The 23,813-nt window shown below is 41.9% G+C and overlaps 1 long non-coding RNA gene across 1 annotated transcript; it reads right to left on the bottom strand.

Moving 5' to 3' along the window:
* Window positions 1–305: 305 nt before the first annotated feature.
* On the bottom strand, window positions 306–1,001 carry LOC113840412 (uncharacterized). Its single transcript, XR_003493237.1, has 2 exons — window positions 923–1,001; window positions 306–792 (listed from the first exon to the last, which is right to left on the bottom strand). It is a non-coding gene; the product is annotated as an uncharacterized lncRNA (long non-coding RNA).
* Between the last annotated feature and the right edge of the window lie 22,812 nt (window positions 1,002–23,813).

Raw genomic sequence — 23,813 nt, forward strand, 5'->3', positions numbered from 1 at the left:
ATTTATTTATTTATTTATTTATTTATTTTTAAGTTTTATTGCTGTTCTTGTTGACATTGCCAACAAGAAAGAGAGTGGAAGGGAATGTACATAACAGTTTAAGCCATCTATCAGTGAAATCTTAGAAATCAGTCTCAGATATCACCAAGGCTGGTATTAGGTCAAAAAAGAAAAAAGAAAAGGAAAAAAAAAAAAGTCTAAGTACAGCAAACACAAGGAAAACAGCTCCTTAAGTAAATTCCAGAGTCTTCACAGCACTTTGCATTTACACCACCAACACTGTGCCCACCAACACTCCACACAAACCACCTCTGCATTTGCAGTGATCCATGTCAGGTAAAATACAATAATAAACTCAGTCCAGAAAAGAAGCAGTGTAATAAACTCAGCCAGCTTCCTCCAGGCCCACAAGAGGAGCAGACCCATAAATCTGGGCCAGTTTCTCTTTCCTGGTGCATTTGAGCTGGTCAAAACTGGTAGAAGTCCTGGTGGTGAGGTAGCTTTGCCCACTGCTGAGCCATGAAGAGAAAGCAAAGTGTAGGCAGCAGGTTGCGGGAGTGATGCTCTAGAGACACCCTCAGGGTTGGGAACCAGGCTGTGCTGTTTCCTTGTGGATGCTGGCAGTGGCTCCTGGTGTGGTGTGATCTTTCTGAGGATGGAATCATCCACAACATTCAACATTCATCCACACAGGGGACAGTGCGGACGTTTTCATGTGCACCTGGGGATCAGGACCTTTCAATCAAAGCACACACTCTGCTGAAACTTCAAAGGACTCAAGTTCTGATGTGTCTTTAAATAGAAATAAATAATTGTTGTAATAAAAATATTGATACATTTTAATAACATTTAAAATTAGGTATTAATGCTGCATTTGTGTTTTTCACAGAAATCAAATTAATTTGCTTGGAACAGTCTCTACCTAAATGTCTGCAGAAATAGACCAATGCATCTATTAAACTGATAGGAGTCTCTCCCAACACGAAAGGGGCAAGAGAAATATCTACCTGATGATTTATAAGCTGCCTCTGCCTGGCATTTTAAGCCTCAGATGTTTTCTTTAAAATACAGATTAAAATAACTTGAGCTTTTCCACATAATGCAGACTGCATTAAGGTAATTAACATTTAATTAACAGCAGGTTTTCCTCGGCAGGTCAGATTGCGAAGGGCTCACTGTTGTTGCCATAGAAAGTGGAAGGCTGGGCTGTTTGGTTTCCAGAAAAGGAACAGCTGTCTTTGAGCCCTGACAGTCTGAAGCCATCCTTGGTAGGCTATAATGCTCCAAAGGACAAGGAGAAGAGGAGGCTGTCAGTGTCACAGAGACCATCTCAGGCTGCTGGAGAATGTCATCTCCTTTAGAAACCAGTGTGCTGTTGTTAGGATATTTTTCTAATTGAACTGACAGTAGAGCTTTAAAACTCCTGTAAGCACTCAGTAAGCTAATTTAACTGTTTTCCTCTGATATGCTTCTTAATTGCATGAACAGAGCGGTGCAATTATTTCTCACAGTTTTGCTTTTCATCTTTTATTTTTGCTGCTTCTCTTCTCTTCAGATTCTTCACTCTTTCTCTTGGTAGCCATTTGGGGCTCGTTATGAATATTATCCAAGAATAGATGGATGCACAGATTTCATTAAAAAGTCACATTGTTGCTGTGAATTGAAAACTGCTGTCAAGATGTTGCAAACGATATTTGTAAAGGGATCTTTTAAAAGGACAGAAATACTGAAATGAAGATAACAAGATAGATGTAGTGAATCTGTAATGGCACAGACTAATAACTCCTGGGGAAAAAATAAAAAAGAAAAAAAAGAATGCAATCTCTGAGAGAACTCGGAAGAGGATGGGGGCTCCCAGAAGGCTGGTGGAGTTTGCTCTTTCTCTTCAGTATGTGTGAGACGAGGCTCAAAAGGATATCAGAGACATGCAATTGCAACAGCAACTGACTGTAATTTTCAATAGAATGATCCAAGGCTTCATGTTGCAGAAGGAGGTTGTATCAGTCCATTCCTAGATGTCTGCAATTGCAGGCACAGTGGCTCCTACAGTCCAGGGCAGTCAGAGAAATTAAATAACCACCAATGGTTTATTTCAGTTTTGCTCCCCCTTCTGTTCCAGGGAAGAGTGACACATCAGCTTCCCCTCTTCCTGTAAGCTTTTAGCCACCAAAAGCAGTCAGGCTGCCCCAGAGAGTTTGTAAACCCTAATTTGACTTCTAGAGCACCTGATGTGGAGCGGTGACACATCTCAGGGAAAGTGTGATCCCAAGAAATATATCTTTGCCATGTGTATCATAAATATATACAATACATATGTATGATCCTATGACTGTTTGAAAGAGTAGTTTGATAGCTGCTGATTGGATGCTGCTCCTCAGACTTAGAGGGGACATAAAGGAACATGAAATATATAAAGACACTAGTCTGCTGAGGGCACAGGCATGAACAACTCTGCTAGCCATGGCAGATGTATCCAGTCTGCTCTAGCTTGGCATTCAGTGGCGTTGACCAACCCTAAAGGATGCACTGGCCCAGGAAGCCAAACACACATGACTTAGATGGACCCAGATGAGAAACTCAGAGATGGAAAGGCTCTTTACTTTCACACATCAGTGCCAGGAGCTGCAGGAAGGAACTAAACCCAGTGTTCCTGGACTCTTTTGGGATGCAGGTCCTTGGGAGGCTCTTGGGAGCACAGGTGGGCTGTGGGCATTCCTTTCCCCGTCACCCAAGATGGATCTGAGCAGCAGGGCTTGGCATTGCGGTGCTCCCTCCAGCTCCTCTTGCTCCAGGTGGGGGCCCTGCTCTGTGTGGGCTGCTTCAAAGTAAAAGGAGGACCAAAGCAACTTGATGCTGTATCTGTCTTCACAAACAGCATGGGTTTGCGTGGCTTGGACCTTACCAGATGAGGATAGCAGCTTTCTGCCAGTGCCATTGCCATAGCCTGCAAGGGATGTTTCTCTCCAAGAAGAGGACACCATGGTGAGAAGAGGACAATGGGCTTGATTATGGATGTTACTGGAGGTATCTGGAAGAAATTGGGAACCTGTCTACTTGGAGAAATCAGTGCAGAGTGAGCAGAGGTGGGGGTTTCCAAAGCAATAGCTGCCTCAGTGCTGGACTGCCAACTACTGCAACAAAAGGAGCTGTGAAGGTCCTGCTGTTCAGAGGAGACAAGTCACACCAAACCCATGCTCTGCAGAAAGCCCCAGTACAAGGACGAGGAGGATCATTGAGATTCCCTGATATCTTGGTAGCTTAGTGCCTCCTTCTGGAGCCACAGTGGCTCTATGTCCAGGACACCCCAAAAGTTGTGTGTACATGGGGGTGAACCACTGCAAAGAGTGCAAACTGCTCCTGGACAGGTTGAGTTGCTTCCAAGCTACCCGTGTAGGGCCCAGATGTTGTAAATTGTTTGCCATGCCTTGTCTCCCACCTTCCCATTTTTCTTTTGTTTCACTGTTATTATAAAAAATTGGTGGATGGCTAATATTACAAGTCCAGGGCAAAACTACTCATACGTTTAGTGTAAGGACATTTAAATATTTAAAGCAGATGGTTCCCAATGACCTTACATGTCTCCTTTATAAATGTATGTACTGTCTTATAGAACCATCTGCATCCCAATATGCAGCTCATATGTTTCCAAGTGTTTCCTCGTTAACCAGCAGAAAACTTCATCTTCCCTCTGACATGAGGTAAAGGTTCAAGCCCAGCTACAGTGGTGCACATCCACTGCCCCGCTGGGAGCAATGCTTATCCCAGGGCAGCGAGATGAGTGTGCCTTGTGCTTTGCATTACTATTGGCTGGAAAAGGGCAGGACTTGGAGCAAGCCAGTAGGTTTCCTGGCATGAGACAAGCCTGGGAAATTCAACTGGAGAACAGATAACGTGCAAAGGTATCACCACTGGTGGCATTGGGGTGCGCCCACCACTTGGCACGGCTGTGGGTGAAGCGCAAAGCAACACAGAGCCACGCACAGCTCCCTGTCCCCCTGGACTAGCCTTGCTCCTCACCCTGATTTTGTAGAGAAGAGATGAGCCAAATCTGAAAAAGCCATTTTCTGTTCCCAGAGGGACCCGGGGGAGATGAGCTCTGATCTTGCACTCATCTTGCAGTCGCCTGATTCCCTGGCCTGGCAGCCTCCCTCCCTCTGCAAGCCTCCACTATGCGGAGATCCCCTCTTGTCAGAGCACAGTGGTTGCCAGGCTCCTTTCAAAGAAAAATCCTGTAATATTTTAGGACTTGCCCTGTGACTGGCCGCGTGCTACCTGCCCTTTTTTGGTAGGAAATCATCTTAAAGAATTGTTCATAAAACATACATAAGTGGTAGGTAGATGGGAAGTGGCATGCCTCTAATTTAAATTTCGATTAGAAAAAAATACAGAAATGTATTACATGAGGAACTGCTAAGAGTTGTATGGAATATTGTGTTTTAAGACCTACTGTAGATCTATGTCGGTGCCTGTGAAAGAGAGGATAATTAGTGCCCGTACTCTCAGTCATATCAGACTAAAGGTAATGGGGTGTAAGAAATGGTTCATTAGGCTCTCTCAAGTACTTTTACTGTGTCCATACTATTTATACCAGCAGAAAAAATTCAATGTCTTTAAAATCAAGTCAAAGCATTCGCCTTAGATTCTTCAGTTTAAGAAATAACATTGAGTGATGATCTCTTAAAGTCAAATGGAAAAAAAAATGTACATAAAAAAACCTTGAGCCATTTTTATTAGCATTCTGTGTCACTCCAACACAGTCACCATGCCTATGCAAATCCTGTCTCCTTCGTTTGTGCTTCCATCTATATGTTTAGCTTCCACAGGGGAAAATTTGTGGACACAGGAGGTAAGCTGCGAAATGCATAGCATTTATTTTTGGAAGCAACGTGTATATGAAATATCATTTGCTTTCTGTTCTGAACAAAAGAGCAAACTGTGTGAAGAACAGCAACAAATGTGAGTAAGGGCAAGGCAAGAATGGCTGACAAAAAAGGGTTAAAAAAACAAAATATGTGTAGCTTGACTAAGTGGGGAGGACAGGATGGCATGCTACAAATGTTTGAAGGGTACAGCTATCAAATGAGGGTGGGAAAGTTATTTAGGCTGACAAAGGAGATATAAGTAGGAGTAATAGGATGAAGTTAACAAAGGAAAAATTTAGGTTAAGAATCAGGAAAAGCTTCCTGACAGCAAAATACATAATACAGCTCTGGAGCAATTTCTCTTGGGAAGCAGAGAAGCCCCATCACATGAAGCCCTATGCATTTAAAACTAAATTGGAAAAGCATTAGAAAATATAAGGATAAAAAAAAAAAAAAGACCCATTTCTGTACAAACAGAGGCTGGTCTGGCAAAAAGAGGGCTGCTCCCCCTTCCCTCTGTTTCTATTTTTTTTTGTGGTTCTTTGCTAACAATGTGCCATTTGCACTTTCTAGAGAAGTACCTAGCACAGCAAGGGTAAATTTAGGAGTCAGTCTATTAGCATAAATTATGCTATATATCTACAAGATAATAAGGGCATAGCAAAGACACATTGTACTAATACTGCATGCAATTCTGAGTGCACTTTTGAACATACCTCATTTTTTGATTTGCTGTCCTGGGCATCTCCGTTTTGAGAATTTGGCCCTAGACAGCATCTTAGTCTGATACCTGTACAGTCTCTGGAAAGAACTGAATGAGCTATGTTTCATTCTGTACACTCCAAGCATGGTTTAAGCACCAACAGGTGCCACAAAAAATAGGTGTGGGACACCCATGGTCACCGGTAGGTTGATGGGGAGTGGAGGTGCTGAGCATCACTTGGTGGCAGGTCCTTCCCAAGGATCTCAGCTCAACAGCTTGCGTTACATAGGGCTATGGAAATGCAGATCCAGTGGTCTGAGCTTGGCGCAGCAGGCAAACATTTATCTGGGGTAGGAAGTGAGAGGGGAGCTATGTGGTACTGGGGTGGCCTAAGCTGGAATTTGTGTGTGGGCACCAGAAGGGGGCTGCGTAAATCATTCAGATTTGTCCGGGAGGGCATGCTTTGCAAATGACCTCTCTAGGGCACAGATTGGCCCAGTGGCCGTGTTGTGTAAGGACAGGTAGGACACTCAACTCTTTAACATACAGACAATGAATGCCTGCACCCAGGGAGAATACACAATTAAGGCATCCTGATTAATCTGATATCACAGAGTAGAGATACAAGGGGGAATAGGCATATCCTGAAAGAGGTAAAGACTAATTATCTACCTATGCAAAATCCATACCACATGCATTTAAGTGCCAATTTAAACTTGGGCTATTGCCACCTGTTCTAAAGCTGCCCCATGAAAGGAGAATCTTCTAATTGCACAATATCATTGGGAGTTTAGTTATACTAGCATCGTAAATTCCCTTTGCATACATTATAGAAGATCTGCTGTCTCGGTCTTAGATGACTATGGCTTTCCACACACAAAAGAACAGTTGTATCTTGGCTAAAAAATTCTTTGACATGAAGACAGAAGTATCTTGGAGACTGTTGTTTTATATGTACATGAACAAATGGTCAGTAACATGGCCTCTACCCAGGGAAGTGTTTATAAACCTGTCCTACAGAACTATCCTGTGTACAGGAGCTTGAGATCCAGAAGCCAGAGGATCTGAATTTATGTCAAACTCTTCCATGGCCATGCATAAAGGCAAAAAAGCTTTTGTGATCATCATGAATACGTGAAGGCTTTCAGAATGTGGAAGCCTGACATTTTCCTGCATGTAAATATTTTTCCCTTGTCTTTTACAGAGAGGATTTTTATTTACTCTGAGAATTTAGGCTTATAAAAAGCAGTCTCTGCAGTTCTTAGACAGAAATTTTGTCTAAAAGTCTGGGGATTTAATGTTTGTTGCTTTTCTTGTGCCAGTGAAGTTAGTGGGAGCTTTGCCTCCAGTTTTAACAAAGGTATCAGGTTCCCGGTCAGCTGCAAACTCAGAAAAACCACAGCTCAGGTACAGTGCCTGTTGGTAGGGCTCATCTCCCCTCCCAGAAAGTTGCAAGGAGCACAGTGCTCTTGAGATCCTGCATAACTGCATGTTGCAGGCACCTACCCTGCTCTGCCGTGACTCGCCTCTGTACAGTGAGGTATTTCAGCACAGAAGTGTCCTTTGTAGTAAACTTTGAGACCTTTCAAACGGCACCTTTGGCAATTTCACACAGGGCACCTTTGAAAATAAATCACTTTTCAGACACTACTTTGTGGTTTTCTCTAGTTACACATTTTTTTCCCCCAAAATTCAGGGGAATTCCAGAACATTTTGCAATTAGCTAAGGATTATATTTCCTTATTTTTATTAATTTTATGTAAAGTGGGATTTATCAGTGGAGCATTCATTGACACTGACTTCAATTTATTCTGATGAAACTGACTGACATCTGTGTGTGCTGTTCATCAGTCATAATTTAAACCATTCTTAATTGCATTAAATGTAAATTAAGACATTCAATTTCAGCCATTATTTTTCATAAAACACTGTGAACTGAATTTTAGTGGGTCATGAGATCTTACATTCAAAATAAATAGGGTAAATTCAAAACTTACCATTGATGTTCATATTTCACCCTTTGTCGACTGTATTTCTTTTGTAGCTTACTAGATTGGAACAATTAATTTTCTCTCTGAAGGGAACATGAATGGCAAAAGATGATGGTAGCTGAATTTTTTAACAAATGGTTTTATCATTTCTAGAGTTTGCTTGTTACCACAATGTATTACATATATTAATAGGAAACGAAATTAACCTTTCATCTAAACCAAATGACAAATTAAAACAGAAAGTGCAAACAATGCCAGAATCAGTCCTCTGATTTTGAATTCACGACGGTATGTTGCTAGAGTTATTTGTCGAGCTTCCTTGATGAGTTTTGCAAAGCAAAACCCATTAGGCAATGAAGGCTTGGATGAGGCAAATCTCAAAATATTGGGAGGGTGTGAAACCTGTAGTTGTTGTAAAGGGGACTTTTGTTCAGTGAGTAGGCATGGGAAAGGTCTGACACTGCCCTGAGAGAGGCCAGGATGGATCCTGGCACCTGGGGTACTGGTTGGGTTTGCAGGATGGGGCTCTGGGGTCAGGGCTGTAGGATTTCTCTCTCTGATTTAATGGGTTTTGATGGGCAGTTACCCACCTGCACATCCCCTGATGTCACAGGTCCACTCATTTCCATCTCAGTCTTGTCCTTGCCCAGACCATATGCTCAGAGGGTGCTGGTGCAGGACGAGGTCAGAGCCTGCAGCCCGGCTGTGCTGAACTGTCCTGGCACCAACTTCCCTCATGAAGCTCATCCTCATGAATGTCCCATTACACAGCAGAAGCTCTGGTGTGCCCCAGACTGGCGCCACGCTCTTGGGGTTCACCCTTTTGATGTCCTGAGCATGTGGCCATGTCTCTCCAAGATGGGGGGCAAAAGCTGGTGGGCAAAGGGGGGCCACAGAACCTCCCTCCTCTTCTTACACATGTAGTAAAAATGTATATAACTATTATATACGGCATTTACATTCCCATGTCAGTGCAACTGATGGAGAATGAAGTGTTGCAATAAGTCTGGAGACGGGTCGTGATGCAATCATTCTACCAGTTTCTTGCTATTAATATATGTCTCTTACTCATTTTTAAAGATAGCATAAATGAGAGTACTGAATATAAATGGCTTTTGTAAGTCATTGAGGTCGGTGAAGCATGTCATTGTTTGCAACTTGAATTCCATGAAAGCGCAGGCTGCCTGAGAGGCACACCATATATTTTTCTCATAAATAAAAATAATAAAAAAATCACAACACAAACAATATTCAGTACGTTTAATGATAATTATAAAATAATACTGCATACAATGAGTTTCCAAAGCCAGAACTAGTCGGTAGTGCTTAATAATATGACCTTACGGTGTCATCGTTAGTGTACGTGATGCCTATATGCCAGCAATGTATAAATTATTTCTCTGGCTGTGCGTTAGCAAACATTTGATTATGATTTATTTTGGGGTTCTCTGAAAGATGAAGTAAGTTCTTTAATATTAGCATTACTAATGATTTTAATGAGGCATTAAAATGTTGCAGTATTGTAGGAACATTTTTCTTTTTTAATATTATTTCATTAATAGTTTACATGAATGTTAATGTTAAATTGATTATGGAACCTGAAAGAGTAATCCACAAAATGTCAAAGTGCCATTAGCACAGCGAAAGAGCCCTCCAAAGGCAGGGATCTGGTAAGAGCTAATGAGATATCTCTGTACCACATAACACTGAAGCAGCTTTTTCTAAAATTAAGACTGAAAATTAGGTTTTAATATACTTCACTTTGGGAATCTCTGGCCATTTCAGGGACTGAGTGCTCAGCTTCACACACACAAAATGTCCCTTCAGACCACAGGCCCAGAGACTCCCACAGAATTTGGGTCTTAAGTATATGAGTCTGAACGAAATACTTAAAAAAGCCACATGCAAGAAGAAAAGGAGAAGGTCTTTCATAGGATGCAAGGACTGCATTATCCACCTATCGATACCTCTGCAGAGCAGATCAGCTGCAGGTATTTATGGTTCACATGCAGTAAGTACTGTACACACTGCTCTTCAGTCAAACAAGAGGGAGAGCAGTGAATGCCACCAACACATTTTGCTAAGGCAGATTTTACCTGATGCTGGTAAATTAACAATTTCAACTAATGTTTTCTCACCCAGAAGGCAGGTATGTTCAGAGCAGCATGGAGGCACATGCTGCATAAGAAAATGTAAGTAGAAGTAGGGGACAAGGAGAGGTAGAAAAGGATCTGACAAGCTTCTGTGAGGGTCTCCACCAATTCACTGTTTTGGGAGCATGGGATGTTTGGGAAGACTCGTCCCACAGCAGCACTGACTTCCACAACCTGCAGCAGCTAAATGAAGGTCTTACTGACCTTGGCAGCTTTACAGAGGAAAAGTTAATGTAAAGATGGAGTGTTCTTAAACAGTTTCAGCTATGTGCTTGGTAAGCCCACACTATTCTGTGCTTTCTATGTACGTCTTGAATTTCTGATGATAGTTTTGTTATAACTGGGGCAAATAAAATTACTTTCTATATCTGATTTCTTCTCATAGTATAAGAAGATGCAAAAAGGTGAACTGGGTCATTTTATGGCTCCCCCTAATTAGAGTCTCATTGTACAGCCTTGGCTACTGATGTTCAGTCCTTCCTCATGGTGGTTATTTACAGGATCAGAAATCCCAGTTTCACCACCAGAGCCAGTTTCCTGCCAACACCTTCAAGCAGGCATGGACAGAAGTTCAGATCTCTGGGGATCCTGGACCATGGGGAACTGGGGACAGCCCCAGGACAAGGTGCCAGGGCAGAGGAGGTGGCCCTCATATCTTCAGCCTGAAGCAATGGAAGAGGGTCAGGGATTTGCCCCAGCACAGCATCCTTTAGCCATTTAAGACTCTTGTTACACTGTGGTAATGGTAATTGATTAGCCCAACAGCACCCATTAGAAAAACACTTCACCTCTGTTGCAGAGGAGGAAGTTGAGGCTCTGCAGCCAGTAGACAGCTCCTGCTTGGCTTCTGTCTGTCAAAACCATTGAAAATACTTTTCAGGACCAAATGAGAAGACTACAGTCCTCGCCCAAAGGAGGAAATGATTTCTATAGACTGAAGTTATACAGTATTACTGCTGGAAATAAAGGGCTTGTGGAAATGACTCTAAAACTCCCCTCTTACAACATTCCAAGATGTAAGTCTTTCTACTTTCACCATAAAAATTCCTCGGATCTTTTTATAATTCACATACCCAAATTATCTTAATTCAATTACACATTTTCTTGTTGATGTTTTTCATGAGTAGGAAAATTGGGTTGAAAAAGGTGTTGAAACATTTGACTTGTTTCCTTCCAACATGGCTTGTCTGTGTCCCTCTCTCTAGGAAACTGGCTTAATGTAGCTTCATCCAGGATCCGGACTGAATTCAGCAAAGCTGTTCCCGAGTACTGCTCCAAGGTCAGTTACCCTTTGCTTCTCCATGGAGCAATGGACAGTAAGACATGGTTTGAAGTAACCTTGAGGTCACACTTCACTGTCATAAGTCAGAACAGGGAGGCAGCAGTCTCATTCCTTTCCTCTCTCACCTTAGAAATTAGTGATGGCAACTTTAATCATTAAACCAACAACTTTAGAAAGCAGTTAAGTAGTTAATAAATAGATCATTTTCCAATAACAAGGAGAGACCATATCATCTGAGAGAGAGACAGTTCTCGCCTTTAAGCAGAATACCTCATTCCTCTCCAACTCAATGCAGAGCTCTTCTGCATTTTGATTTCACTTGGGAGTTGTGTGCTGAAGCTGAGGGTATGATTTGCTCCATTATACTTAAGAGGGCTTGTATTTATTACCGCATTTGTTTGTGTAATCTGAATATCCCAGATTGTGTTTAATATATGGAAGCTACAAATCAGATACAATGTTCTGAGTACAAGGAATATGTTTATCCTGCAAAGACAAAAAAAAAAAAAAAAAAAAAAAAGGCAGAATTATGACATTAATAGGTCAGAAAGCTGGACTGTGTTTCTCTCTACTGATGATAAACCTAATGGCTTCTCCCTGCATCCATTTGTAGAAGAAACTTCCACCAAGCATAACAGGAGATTTTCCCTATGTAGACACTGTAGGGTTGGCCCTTGATCTATTCCAGCATTGGTGAATAAGCAAAGAGTTAACCTGGAAGCCTCTGCCATTTGCAATCCAGTGTGTCAGTTTCCTTCAAGGGAGAGCTCGGGGTGAATTCATTTTCAGCTGAATATGTTATTAAGGAACAGGATTTATTAATGACTTATTAATGCAGACAGAGTCAAACTGAGCTCTGGTGCAAATCCTCTAGGATTCAAGGGAAATACACTCCTGCTTATGGGGCATGTGGTCTATGTATGGCTAGTTCCTGCCATTTGATGTGGATATATAGACAATATTAAGTATTCTGTTTAAAGCTGTACACTTATATTCATTACCACTCAGAATAATAAAAACTTCCCATTTTACAGTGACATTTATTTACCGCTGAGCATCAGCCCAGGCAGAAGAACTCCCAGTTCACTACTGTATATAATCTCAGGGTCTGTCATTCACATGTAGAAAACTCAGCTCTCTATTTAGCACAGTGTTGGTGAAAGATAGACATTTACAGGGCCCCTCTGCCCTTGAGCTGTTCCATTAGTGCATGGAAAGCACCTTGCAGCCTGTGACAAGCGCAGCAGATCGGCACTAAATCAAAAATCAGTGCCAGCCAGGGATCTAAGCCACCATGAAGGTCACAGCCATCAGCTGCATGCCATCTCAATCCAAACAAAACACGCTGGATACAGGGGGATTTTCACTACTCACAATAGGAGACAAACACTTCATGTTAGAGTAATCCCCTGATAGCAGCAAAATGGGTAACTGACCTTTTAAATACTTTTGAGTATTTAATAAAACTTTGAAGACAGGGGAAAGGAGGTGTTGGTAATTTTTGGGTGCTTTTTTTATTGTAACTGAAACGTTGGATCTGTGCCACAGCAAACCAAAATGTTAACAAAGAATTTATCTCTCAGTGCTGGGAGAGCTCATACATTTCAGAAAGCTCGTGAGTTAATTCTCTGTATCCTCCCCACCACCTCCCACCCCTCCCACCACCGAAGTACATGATCCCTGTTCAGAATAATTTTCTTTTGAATTCTAAGAAGCTTATCCAAGTGTCCTTAAATGGTTGGTTAGTCTGAAAGAGATTTAAGTGAAGTTACAGCACAGCTTTTTTTGCAAACAACATCTTTCCTGAGAAATGTAACCCAAAGCAGTGTCCAGAACTGCATGCTGCAACAGCAGCACAAAGCTAAATGCAGGGAAGGTGGTAGAGGGACAGGGAGATTATGAGGTTTAAGCAAGGTAGTCAAGGTAGTCTCCTGCCTAAGCTGAAATGAGATGAAGAAATATGGGCAGGATCTCAATTTACAAAGGCATGTGCCTTCTCACAGTCAGGCTGCAGGAGAGGAGCCAGGGCTGAGGATGAACCTTCATGCTGGTATGGACACATGCTGGGTGACCTTCTCACTGGGTCTGTGCAGGAACTGCCCATGTTGTGCGCTGCTCTTCCCACTGTCCTCCACAGAAAGTGGTATCTAAAACCATTCCCTTCTAAAGGACTTCACATGTCCCAGCTGGTAGAGAAGGTGATTATGGTGAAAAAAGAAATATGTCCCTCCTGCTGGCCCATCACCCTCCCCAGCCTGTGGGAGACACTGGGGTGGCAGGCTGGGGCTGGCAGACAGACCTGGGGTACCCTGGCCTTCTGCCAGTTCTTCTTGGTTCATAGAGAGCTTGGGGAAATTTGGGGATTTGTGGGTGAAACTCCAGCATCGTTCCACTGATTTAGCCCCTTCTATTTGGAAAAAAAAAAAAAAAAAAAAAAAAAAAAAAAAAAAAAAAAAAAAAAGGAGCAAACTACCTTCTAAGTGAATTATAGAGTAAAATGCTTTCCTTTTGCCAGGACTGTTCCCTCAGGTTTTGCTCAAGGGGAGCTCTTCATAGAATCACAGAATCATTAGGGTTGAAAAAGATCTCCAAGATCATCTGGTCCAAACATCATCCTACCAAAAATATCACCCATTAAACCATGTCCCTAAGCACCATGTCCAACCTTTCCTTGAACACCCCCAGGAACAGTGATGCTACCACTTCCCTGGGCAAGCCATTCCAATGCCTAACTACACTTCCTGAGAAGAAATGTCTCCTAAATTCCAACCTAAACATCTCCTGGCACAACTTGAGGCCATTCCCTCTATTCCTATCACTAGTTACCTACAAGAAGAGGCCGACCCCCAGCTCCCCACACCTTCCTGTCAGGTACCTGTAGAGAGCAATAAGGTCTCCCCTGAGCCTCCTCTTCTCCAGACTAAACAACCCCAGTTCCCTCAGCTGCTCCTCACAGGACTTGTGTTTCAGGCCCTTCACCAGCTTCGTAGCCCTCCTCTGGACATGCTCCAGGGCCTCAATGTCCTTGTAGTGAGGGCCCCAAGGATGAACAGAGTTCCCCATCCCTTAATGTGAACCATGTGGTCTGATGGATGGAGTCTGCATTTCCTCATCTCTACAATAACTTATGTTCTGTAGCTAGGAAGAAGAAATACAGATATGTTGCCTGCATGTCTGTGTGTGGCATACAGGGTATGTGAGAGGGGTCTCCTTTCCTTCAGTGTCCTAAATTGCAAGGCTCCTGTGCCACTGTGTGAATGGAGAATGAAGCTCCCTTGGAAACAAATGACCAGGGCAGGAAGGCAGAACTGCTCTCCCCCTTAGAGATCTCAACATCCTGCTTTGGGAAACTCTGTTAGAAGTGTCAAACGCCTAAACCAAAAGGAATGGGTTATATAGAAATAACATTTATGTAATCTACATGACCAGATCTATTGAAGTGTCAAAGCTTATTTTAACTATGGCACTTCAGACTTTGACAGACTAATTGGCTGCGTCATTAATTATACAGAAAGCTAATTTAAATAAGATACAAGCCAAGGCACTGGGTCAGGCTACAAGTTCACTGGTGCCCAGTGGTGGACACACTGTCTTAAGAGAAGGCTGTGGGAAGCAGGCCACATATGTAAGCAATCCCTCCCTCACTGTCCTTCTGTGGCTGTGGGAATTAAGCACAGCCAGATGTTGAACCGTCATGTTTAATAAGCACCAGTGGACCTACCTTTCATGAGACAGTCTGTTCCTTTCCTGAAACTATTTTGGTGTGCTTTTTTTCCAAATAAATGGAAAACAAACAAACAAACAAAAACTGCTGATTGCTTTTAGTAAAGAAAGGTTTCTCTCAGAGGAGAGTATTTGTGAACATGAATAGCACTGCTGCTCTTAATGCTCATTTTGCTGTTAAAAAGCCATGCACATCCACGAACACATGGCTGATTAATGTAGCTTATGTAAATCTTTTTTTTTGCGTGTGTCAGAATTGCATATATCATCTATATAATTGCAGACACAAACACAAACAAGAGCTTCACAACCTACAGCAGAAACCAGGCTATCAGGCTCTAATTCAAGGCGGTGCATGTGAAAAGCAGGTGCTTGAGGCCCTTCTGAAGAGAGGGAAAACAAACTGAATTTTCCCCCAGCCCGAGAAGTTCCCCGGGATGGCAGAAAACACAAAATATGCTGGAAAAAATGTGCCTTGTGGGCGGCTGCCACCTGGTGGCACTCGGGGACGAGCCCGAGGCAGGGAAGAGGCTCCTGCTTCTCGGGGCAGATTTTGGCTCCTTCCAGGTGGGCCCAAAGGGCCCGGTTTTGTCTTTGCTGTGACAGAGCTGTGAATGAACACATGTGCATCTATGAATTATATTATTTGTTTTAAATCCTCTTTAAGGGTAATTTTTAGACTCTTTTTTTCTTTTTTTTTTTTTTTTTTTTTCTTTCACCAATGAGGAAGGCACTTGAAAAGTAGGCAGCATAAAAAGTGTCTTTTCCTTTTTTCCTTTCACTTTTTCTTGTTTGTTAATAAAGTTTCTGTATTCATCACTCATCGGGAGTCAGCCTGTGAGTGTGCTGTGTTTAAACGCTCTGGCTTTTCACTTAATGCATCCCATCTGTTTCTGAAATAAATTGCAATAATCCGTGTTTAATGTTAATCAATGTATTACTAAATATGCAAATTATATTAAAAGACGTGGTTTGAAAAAGCTTTCATTTGTAAATATGGTAGCTTAAAACAGGAAGCATATCTAAAAGCCATTTAGATACAGTAGCCTAACTCTAACAGTGTGGCTGATTTATAAAGCGGTTTGCAAGTTGATCTTTCTCCCACAAGGGGATATGTAAAACTGTTGCATATCAGATTTTGTTAACATCTGATGGGTTACTGCTAACAGTGTAAAAGCCTAATATTCACAACCATGTCTCTTATTTAAATTAAAGCAATCTTATTCCAGCTTTCTAATTTTTGTGCTCATCCTATCACATGAATTTGCATGAAGAGTTTATGAATCACAGTGAAAGCAATTTGAACAAGCTTTTCAATCAGTGCTACATCTTACTGCCTGATTTAGATAAATCATTGTCTAAGGGGTTCTTCTGGCCTCCCTATCTCCTTTTCAGCGTGCCAGGTCTGTTGGGCTGGCCATCCCTGGTGGTGCAGCCAGTCTCTCCACTCCAGTGCATTACTTTGCAGGGGCCCCCACTTGTGACCCTCAGGGTGTTGCTCTCATCACCAAGGTGACCCCAGTCCCAAAACAGGGAAGCCCTACTGCATTGCTTTTGCTGCTGTGATAGCCAAAGAGTTATTTGCCTTCACTGACTTTCCACAGAGCAGTGGTGGTACACGTCATGGAAGAACATGCACACAAAGTCTACAGTCCCGACATGATCCCTGTGCCTGGCCTCTTGAACCCATACACAGTAATGGACACACTGGTGGGGAGTGGTGGAGAGAAGATCCAGCTGGAAAGATGAATGCTGAGTCATTCTGCAAGCAAAGGTAGCCCTTTGTGCTCTTGGGCCAACATTAGCCATTAACTCTCATGTGAATTGTTGTCTTTTTTTGTCTCTTGTATTTTTTTTTCCCTTGTTTTCTTGTTCATTCTCTTGTTAACTCCACTGGACAGGCTGTTTGATGAAACCATCTTTTCACATCAAGCAGCCCTACCTGGGCCACTGGTGCCACCAGCAAGGGTGGCAGATAGGCCCTCTGCGGTGGTCACTTGTGGTAAGGCAGTGGGGGAGCTCAAGAGATGCATGTGTCCACAGCCAGGACTGCCTGTGTGAGAGCCACTGCCACAAGCCCCATTTTTCCCTGAAAATGGGAACTATCTTTTAAATTTCTCGTTGCTCCTTAGCTGGCAATGTTTACTCAGATTGTTAATTTTTCAACACACATTTTCCCTCCTATGCCATGTTACAGAAAATCCTTGACAATTCAAGATATGTCAACCTCTACATACAGTTATTTGAAAGGTAGCTTACCCTTGCCAAGGGAGAAGGTCAAATGAAGATAATGTATGAAGTAGTTTCTAATTTACTTTCCTTATTCTTTCTTTCTTTCTTTCTTTCTTTCTTTCTTTCTTTCTTTCTTTCTTTCTTTCTTTCTTTCTTTCTTTCTTTCTTTCTTTCTTTCTTTCTTTCTTTCTTTCTTTCTTTCTTTCTTTCTTTCTTTCTTTCTTTCTTTCTTTCTTTCTTTCTTTCTTTCTTTCTTTCTTTCTTTCTCTCTCTCTCTCTCTCTCTTTCTCTCTTTCTCTCTTTCTCTCTTTCTCTCTTTCTCTCTTTCTCTCTTTCTCTCTTTCTCTCTTTCTTTCTCTCTTTCTCTCTTTCTCTCTTTCTCTCTTTCTCTCTTTCTCTCTTTCTCTCTTTCTCTCTTTCTCTCTTTCTCTCTCTCTTTCTCTCTTTCTCTCTTTCTCTCTTTCTCTCTTTCTCTCTTTCTCTCTTTCTTTCTCTCTTTCTCTCTTTCTCTCTTTCTCTCTTTCTCTCTTTCTCTCTTTCTCTTTCTCTCTTTCTTTCTCTCTTTCTTTCTTTCTGTCTCTCTCTCTTTCTTTCTGTCTCTCTTTCGTTCTCCCTTTCCCCCTCTCTTTCTTTCTCCCTTTCCCCCTTTCTTTCTCCCTTTCTCCCTTTCTCTCTCTCTCTTTCTCTCTTCCTTCCTCCCTCCCTTCCTCCCTTCCTTTTATCTTTCTCTTTTTGTTTTCTTTCTTTCTCTCTTCCTCTCTTTCTCTTTCTCTCTTTTTCTCTTTCTCCCTTTCTCTCTTTCTTCCTTTCCTTTCTTTCCATCCTTTCTTCCTTTTTTTTTTTATTATTTCCTTTTTTCCCTTTTTCCTTTCTTTTTCCATTTTGCAGCTATTGGTGAAGCACTGAGTGAAATTTGCTGAGAGGTCCCAGAGTAGAAGGAACAAGAGGCCTATTTACCTTAAGCTCGCTTGTGCTCTATGGGTAATCTGTTGGGTCCTCATGTATTTGCTATGGTTCCCACACCTTTCTGGAGACATGGGCAATGTTTTGAATGACTTTGCAGTTAAGAAGGAGTAAAACTGGAACAGTTTTGACAACCCCTCTTTCAAATAACCATTTGAGGATGCATTATTAAACACTTGATGTCTCTCCCACGATTTCCATGAGAAACTGAGTACAGATGACTTCAGCTAAGTTTTGCTCCAACTTTTTAGGTCTCCTCAACCTCAGACCCAGTCTTGTCTATATATGTGAGGAAACCTCCCAGGAGCTAAAAGTGGGAACAAGGTTAGCACAAACTCTGTGAACCAAAACTGTCGAGTTCCACATGGCTCTATTTATGACACCGGTGCTACAGCTCAATAGCCTTGTAATACCACATATCATGCAGAGAGAGAGAGAGAGTGCTACTGATTGACTGTGATGCATTGTTTTATGTTCAACCATATGGAAACATTCCCCTTTTTGCCCTGTAAGCTTAATAAAAGTATTTTTGGAAATGAAATCTGAGAAGCAAATAAAATCTCCTAGTTTCTTCTGGAGAAGAAACAAGAGGGAGAAGCATACAACCAGGATATCATGAAATGAATGACAAGCAGGGCTTGAAAACAGAAGCGCAAAAGATAGCTGGGAATTCTTCTTTCTGTGACTATAGCTGTTCCACCCAGAGCTGGCCTGTCAGGGAACTGATGTGTGCCTCCTTCCCTTTGGTTTTATTCTCACTGCCACATGCCTATAAATCGAGTGCCCACTTCTGGGTCTGAAGTAGGGGCTTGGTTTGACCTTTCTTTTCCAAAGAAGCGCTCTTCCCTAACACCACAAAGCCTGAGGCTTGCCCTCAGTGCTCTGGGGATTTTCTTGATGGCACTGTGTTTGGCAGATGAGATTGCCCTCAAGGAATTTTTTGCATCTCGTCTAATCAAATCAAAAAAGTTAAAGTAACAACTAGCTTTGGAATGAAGATCCCTATTCATAGAGGATTTATTGACAGTACCTTTGAAAGTCCTGTTTAATATGCAAGGTAAACAAATTAAAAATCCCAGCTTGCGGTCCAAGGGCATTCACAAATTAGAAATGACCCCCTGCCTGCCCTGAGAGTGCTAATGATGTAAAAGCTGAGAGTAGCTGAAGCCTCTTGGGAGAAGAGAGTGGGTCAGAGGGGCTTTTGTTGAATGTACCAATCTGTTTGGCTTTGACAGGCTCTTTGTCTAACTTGGGACATGACAAGAGGAGCTGAGCCGTCTGGCAAAGGTGGGGATATCTGTCTACATGGAGCTGCAAGCCTTGTATTTGTCATTTTATATTCGCTTAGCTGTTAGTACCTCTTGGCTGCCTGGGACCAGGGAAAACACTCACCATTGCCTTCAGCTAAAAGGAGAAAGTAGCTAAGGGGAGTGAGTATCTCAAAGTGTGGCACATTGTGTCTTAAATCACAAATCCACCAAGTCAGCTTTGCTTCACAACTGTTTTTATCACAAAGGTCGTCTCTAATCCAGAGCAGAGAAAGCAAAAAGGTCATCCAGTAAGCAGTTCATCCAGACCTCACCCAAAGGCTGTCAGGGGTGCAAGTGGTGGCAATGTTGGTGTCAATTATATGAGTTGGTACAGTCTGAAGGCTGAGCTGCATGTCTTTGTGCTGCCAAGGACCACACATAGAAGCCAGTCTTCTTCTTAAGAAAGGTTATCCTACACTTACTACACCTTTTTTTTTAATTTTTATTTATTTATTTATTTATTTTGGTGCAACGGCTGTTTCTGGAGTTATGCATATCAGCTGGGATTCTTATACCTTGAACAAGAAGACAAAATTCATTCCCCAAGGAATGCATTCACTATTAAGAATTTGAGTGAATTTCTGACCCTACTGAAAGAAAAAATATCTGCGCCATCAATTGCAGACAATACCAAGACATCCAGGTTGATATCCAGGTGGATATCCATGGAAGTCCATATGGATATATGGAAGCATGGGCAGGAGAGTCTGGCTGTTCCTTGGTAATGTACAGAGGAAAAATAATTTCTCTCACCCATTTCCTTTGTTCATCTTGAATTCTTGAATTTTGCTCCTTAATTCATTCAGTCAAGCTGAGGCTAGCTATCTTGTGGCTTTATGAAAAGAAGGAGCTCATACCTGTGAACAGTGGTAACTGGGCTTTCTGTCTCTTCTGTTGTGTGCTGCACCACAATATTAAAGAAACATCAGACCCAGAAGTGTCCATGAATGTTTCTTGATGGTTTTAATGTAAGTATCATATCTGAATTTGGTTCTGCTTTATCATGGCTGAGTTCCCCCAGATGAATCATGAGTCAAACTATCTCCTGTTGAATTTGATATTTAAGATTTTACCAAAACAATTGGCCATCATTTTTAGAAACTTATGTTCAGCTGAGATATGAGCTTTGGTCTTTATAAACTGGCCTCAGAAATCCTCAGACCCTATATTTTGTTCATTTCAAAAGTTCTCTACTGAGCTGAAGTTAATTTTTATTTACTTATGTGGATTCCCTAAAGTACAACCCTCTAACAAAATTTCACCCACATGGATGAAGGCTGGTAGACACCGTCCTCTGATTCCTTATGTAATTACAGATTATAGTGAGACTGGGTAAGCCTGTACTGCAGGTCTACGGACAGAAGGTATAAGGAGGTATGCAAGCTCACAGCATTAGCATGTTAAAGAGATGAGGAAGGACAGCACAGCTGTAGAGGCAGAGAGCAAGAATATATATGAGAAAGAAAAGAGAAAAAAAAAGAAAAAGGAAGTACAGGGGAGCACATAGTAGTACTTAGGTGTTCATTTTTCTGACTTTCCTAGGAATGAATGAATTAGCTATTGAAGCCTAGCAGAAAAAGACACACCATAATCCTTGTGGATAGATGTCAAAGCCAGACAAATATCAAGTTTTTAGACATTTTTAAACAGAGAGCTCAATCAATCCTGGAACAGCTTGACCAAATGTGCTAGATTCTGCCGCATGACATCCCTACATGGAGAGAAACTGTTGCTAGGAAGAGTTGTTGCAGCCTGCATGGAAGCTTGCCATAGACATGCTTGGGTGTAATGTTCTGGTCTGTGTCATGTGCGAGGTAGAAGTTACTGAACATAGTAACTCTTGGCTTAATACTTGTTTCTTCTTCTTCCTTTTCCCACGTTTTATTGCTGAGTGTGACATCACATGGTATGGAATATCCCTTTGGTTGGTTTAGGTCAGCTGCCCTGGTGATGTTTCTTTTCTCACTTTTTTGCCCACCCCCTAGGAGGGTTAGAGAGAGGCCCGATGCTGTGCCAGTGCTGCTCAGCAGCAGACACAACACTGGTGTGATACCACTGCTGTTCCAGCTACAAGTGCAGAGCACAGCACTGTATGGGCTGCTGCAGGGAAAGTTAACATCCCAGCCAGACCCAGTACAGGAGCCAGGAGTTGGACTCAATGATCCTCATAAGTCCCTTCTAACTCAGGATATTCTCTGATTCTATGAAACATTTAGAAAGGACCAAAAGCCTCTTAAAATGTCCTTCAGAGCCAGGACACCTTGGAGACCAGTGCATTACTCAAGAAAGCAGCATTAAAAGAAGGCATAACCTGGCTTGGTGGTAACATCAACACAGTCTGTCCTGTTTTAAGAGGAAAGAGAGAAGTATGAGTCTTTAGATTATCATCTAGACAATGGAACTGTTTCTCCTGGAACTCATTTTGCTATTAAAACAGCTTTGATCTTTTTCACTAAGGTTTCCAGTACCGTCAGTCACCTATCTTAATGGTTTTGTGCCATTTTCTTGCCACTCCTGTCATGAAAGAAACACTGCAAAACATCATGCTCTTGGGAATCATTTGTGCACTAAGTGGAAGATTGCAGCTATCACCTCTCTTTGCTGCCCAGGTACAGCATCTGCCTCTTTTGCACTGCAAAATAACAAAGGCAAATGGAAGGAGGCAAGGAAAGCCAGCACAGCAACTTGGTAAGTGACATAGCCACTTAGCTGGCACTTGGACACACTGTGCTGCACCACCCAGATTTTTCTAACACAAGAATTAGCCTTGAAAGCACCACTCTTAAACTTCCAGTTCTACATCATGCAAGGATTTATGAGATCAAGGCCAAATAAAATGAGGCCCTCTCCTGACTTAACCTTACTCATTACTTCAAGGGGGAATTTTGTATGAAAAGGGAGCAAAGGATATGGCCTAATACTGCTGTCTTTTTGTGGCATTTCAGTGGTTTCATACAGAGAAGGGACTCAGAATGAGAAAACCATTTTATTTAATGACATAGTATGAATTAATATAGTAATATTTTTTAACCATGGTACATGTAGAAAAGAACTGTTCCCTAGCTAATCTTCTAAATCATTATGGCTCATCAATTATAATTTTGTTTGAACTTATTATGTAAAGTTGAATGACATTTTATCTCAAAGACTGTAGACTGAAATGTGAAAGAAAAAAGCTCAGGGTATGGTGCACATGTATCCTACACTTCAGCATATTTCTTAACTAGAATGCTGGACTTTAACAGCCAGACTTGACTGTTACGACTGAGCATTTACTCCTTTGGCTATTTGGTTACCTGCTTCCTTATAGCTTGACTGGAATGACTGGATGAAATACTGAAATATTTTCAAGGCTTTGGCTTTAATCTGTTGTCCTAAGTGGGAAGACTCCTCTTGAATGGGAGAAATGGTGTGCCACATGAAAATCTGTATCAGTGTGTGGCTCACATACAGATCAGGTAACGTACTTGAACACAAACTTGCCCTCTAATATTTCAGTAGAACAATTCAGACAGCACACATTAGAAAAGTGATGGAAATACCTTGTAAGATTGGACCTTGGCAAATAAATGGTGAAATGTCCACATTATCCCCTCCTTCATTCAGAGGTTAGAGCAAGGTGTATGCATCTATTGTTCCCATCCAATTGTGTTGCTGAGGTTGGCATCTAGTGGCCTTGTCCCAGCCTGGTGTGCCACGACAGGAGCATAGGAAGGGACTTCCCCAGAGCAACCACCTCTGTCTCTACAGGCGCTCTCTGGGGCTGCTGATGTGCCATTTCACAGCTCCTTAGGGCTTTTCCCACTGAAATTTTGTTTTTGTTTAAAAAATAACCCAGCCTTAATTTATTCACAGCAAGTTGAAGTATGACCATTCATTCTGATCCAACATCAGCTTTTTCTCCCCCCTTCCATGATAGCCTAGGGAGAACTGTTCTCCCCTTTCCATTCGTGCCTGGTTCAGCCAAAATTTTGGTGTCATTTGGTGTGATCAGCCTTAGGCATTATGGTGACTGCTACCTGCTCACATAATGGTGTTTTATTAATGTTTTCTGGCTGTGTGACCAGACTGGTACCTAACAGAGCAGGTGAGGTCTTGCTAGCATCCTGTACATTGGTCTTCATAGATCTGTATCTATGCTGCTTCACATTGCCCATGTATTCATATCGCCAAGAGGTGAGTGTCACCCAAAGTGAATTCAACAAGTAGCAGTCAAGGACATTCAACAACTTCTTCTGTGGCAAGACAGCAAGACCCCAGAGGACAACAAGAAGTGACCAGTACTCTCATCGTGGTTACTTATTGTGGTGTAAGTATTGAAGACAAATAGGAGGATAACTAAACAGAAATGTCACATTCACAGTACAAGACTGTCTAAAAAGAATGGGTCATTTGTAAATCTTTTACACAAGTACACATAGCTTTGTTTCAAGATCTGTTCAAATACAAATGGGATTTTCTTTTGCCCAATACAAATCCAGTAATATCGTGCAAGTGACTAGAATGGACTGAAGCTTAGCTCCTAAACAGATAGTAAAATGACTTTTTGGATGAGCTATTGAGAGTTTTTGGGATGAAACACAACAGAACAGAT

Source organism: Anas platyrhynchos, chromosome Z, assembly GCF_047663525.1.
Source record: "Anas platyrhynchos isolate ZD024472 breed Pekin duck chromosome Z, IASCAAS_PekinDuck_T2T, whole genome shotgun sequence".
Classification (NCBI taxonomy): domain Eukaryota; kingdom Metazoa; phylum Chordata; class Aves; order Anseriformes; family Anatidae; genus Anas; species Anas platyrhynchos.